This window comes from Capsicum annuum, unplaced genomic scaffold (genome assembly GCF_002878395.1).
Source record: "Capsicum annuum cultivar UCD-10X-F1 unplaced genomic scaffold, UCD10Xv1.1 ctg64045, whole genome shotgun sequence".
Taxonomy (NCBI): domain Eukaryota; kingdom Viridiplantae; phylum Streptophyta; class Magnoliopsida; order Solanales; family Solanaceae; genus Capsicum; species Capsicum annuum.
This window is the reverse complement of record NW_025873152.1, coordinates 1-3,250: the sequence shown is the minus strand read 5'-3', so window position 1 is coordinate 3,250 and position 3,250 is coordinate 1. Positions and strand designations below refer to the sequence as shown.

General features: G+C 38.2%; 2 pseudogenes; one reads left to right on the top strand and one right to left on the bottom strand.

Moving 5' to 3' along the window:
- Positions 1–1,886: 1,886 nt before the first annotated feature.
- On the top strand, positions 1,887–2,199 carry LOC124893707 (annotated as a pseudogene).
- Positions 2,200–2,905: 706 nt separating this feature from the next.
- Positions 2,906–3,055, bottom strand: LOC124893706 (annotated as a pseudogene).
- Positions 3,056–3,250: the final 195 nt, after the last annotated feature.

Here is a 3,250-nt window from a genome sequence, read left to right as displayed (position 1 = left end):
GATGAACTCTTGATCTTAGGAGAAGAGACTAGGGTTTTTGATTTGAGATATTATAAGAGGTTCCTAATGTATTTTTCCCCAAAAATGATTTAATTTCGTGTTAAGACAGAGTTTAGATGAGGGAAATTGACTAATATACCCCTCCTCACCCAGAATTAAAAAAAGAAATTATGAACTGGGCACCGACGTGTTAGACGACATAACACGTCAATATCACTTTGGTCCACTGCTTCATCGATGCAGTTATCGACGCGGCGCATCAACTTTGCATCGAGCCACTGTTTCCAATATCCAAACACATCCCTAATGTTGCCCAAAAAATCCAAAACTATACCGAGACATCCCCCTTACACCTCCGAACATGAGTCAACTTAAAAATTCATATCTCCAGATCGGAAAAATCGATTTAGAGATTACACACTTTTAGGAGCTTAAAATATGACTAAGTTATTTTGTCACTTGGGAAATTTTCAAATGATCAACCCCTTAAACATGCTATGGAGCGAGGTATTAAATCTAGGATATCACGTGGTGTTACACTCCTTCTTTGACATATGGTTATATTAGACTCTAAATCATATCAAGGCATTTTGAAAGTGTAGTACATTTGAAATCACTTGCCTTAGTTTTTGATAATATAGTAAAAGTAATCCAGATAAGCCCCTACTTTCTAATATTGTTTACACTTGACTTTCATTATACACAAATATTCTAATCAGAATCATACTTATCACATTGCAAACATAAATACTATAATCATTACCATACTTATCACATATACCCCTCTTTCTAAGAAGTCCACCATGGCAACTATTAAAATCATACCTGGCCCGGCCTTTGAGGGAAGTGGACGTCATGTGGAGTGCCACCTCGTCACCCTTACCTTATTTGACCCTTTCTTCAATATCTTATCTTTCCCTTTCATTTCTTCTTCCACCACCACCCAATAATCAAGATACCGTGTCTACAGTGAAAGCTACTTGCAGATAGTCGTAATGATACGAGAATATACATGCCCAGTTAAGGGAGCATCAAGCTGTTCACAAAGGCCAACTTGATCCTCTTCCCTAGAGATCTTAGAGGACGGATCTTTTTTACTTGAAAGAACTATGAAAATGTGAGAGACACTACCATTAATGCTAATAGTAGCTAGACACGTACCTTGCTTTCAAGAAGGGCATAATTCTGTCTTATTCTTTTTGTAGTTGTATATCCATTTTCTTCATCTCACCATTTAGCTCAAAGAACATAAAAAGGACAGCCCAGCATACTAATGCTCCCGCTATGCGTAGGGTCCGGGGAAGGGCCCGACCACAAGGGTCTATTGTATGTAATCTTACCTTGCGTTTCTATCGAAGGCTTGAAGAAAAAATTGCATATCACTAAAACATTAACTTTCAAAGCTAGCTTTTACAACTTCACATAAAAAAATATGTAGAGAATTCTTTCAGGCATTTCATTTATAATACAGGCTACCCATTTATTTAACACTAAATTTCTTCTGTTTCCCATCTTTGAGAATTTTTCAAATATTTAATAATCCCATTGAAATTCTTAACATCAACAGTACGCTACCATTTCAAAATAGTAACAACACAGGGGCGGAGCTACAAGTCCGGGTACGGTTCAGTTTAACCCAATAGCTTTTGCTTAAACAATATATTTGTGTTTAAAAAATCCATTAAATATGTTATTAAGTTTAGAACTCAGTTATTAACACTTGAATCATCATTATAATATACATAAACCATCAAGTTGAAATCCTGACTCCACATTTAAGTAGCATAGGCAAGGAATACAAACTAAGCAAAATTTCTCCTTCTCCCACATTGGCAAAACACTGAGCCAGTGAATGCTATTTAAGGGAGGAAGTGCAAGGAAAGGACATGACCTTACATGAATAGGATCTGTTCTATAGGCTCTTGTCAGCCTCCTATCATGGTTCTTGCGATGATCTAATGGCTGTCTGAGGCAGGCAATTAAGTTTGGCGGATGACTTGTACCATGCCTCCTATCATGGTGCTTGCAATGGTCTAATGGCCGTCCGACGCAGGCAATTAAGTTTGGTGGATGACTTGTACCCATTAGACCAGAGTGTGATTAACAACACCCATGGCTTTCAGGTCATGGTGCCGTAGATGATCATTCTCAGCCTCCTATCATGGTGCTTGCAATGGTCTAATGGTTGTCTGACAGATTTCAATTCTTTTTTACTGTGCAATTTCCATGGCTATTGGGCACCCAATTCTTTTTCGCTGTGTAATTTCCATGGCTGTTGGGCTCAGAGCAGCAGAGATATTCACTATTATTATAGAAGGAACTTTTATGCATCAGACAAAGAAAAATAATTGGGACAAAGTTTTGAATTAATTTTCATCTTAGGGATACAAAGGAAAATTCATCCTATTAAGGATGGAAGTCATATAGACCGGAGTCATCATTGAGACTAAAATAACAATTTCGGTAGACATTATAAGCACCGACATGAGCCGAGCTATGTGAGGCAATGGTGATGTATAATGACTTCAAACACTGTAATAGACAATCTCATATTCAGAATCCAACAAAGAACAAAATAGGTAAAAGAAGAATCAAATCAAAGTTCTGAAACAACGATCTTGAGATTGAAAGGCCTACTACAGGGCTTAGCTTGAACGCCAAACTAATAGAATATTTGTCTAGATTGAATGTGTATCCTCCATAAAGACACAATAACTAATTGGATGGCTGAGGACTGGTATTGGCTTTACGGAGGCAGACGACATTAGGGTCTGCTCAATGTATATGTAGCAGGCTATTTCTATCTGATTGAGTATGCATCTAGACTAGGCATGAACTATAGGCTAGTAGATTCTTTCCTCTTATCAATTTCTTATCTGACAAGAAGTTTTAGACTTTGAATAGGGTAGGAGCTGCGTGAACGCAGGCCCCCACTGCCACAAATTACGACCACTTGGAAAAACCTTAGGCTGACACCCCTCCAAAGTGCAATGGAGGTCACCAACCTAGGCCATGGACCTTCATGATGTCCCATTGACCCCATCCAGGTAAGTATGTTGTCAAGTTAGCTCATCCCATTATTAATACTACTGCTTTTGTTCCACTTTTCTCTTAGGTGAAAATGTGGGAGAATTACTCAAAATGGCATTAGTATCTTCAGCTTTCTGTTTGGTGGAAACCACCACTCTGCTCAACTTACTGAATGGTTTTCGCAAAAGCCAAAAACACAGCAAAGCTCTCTGAGTAATCA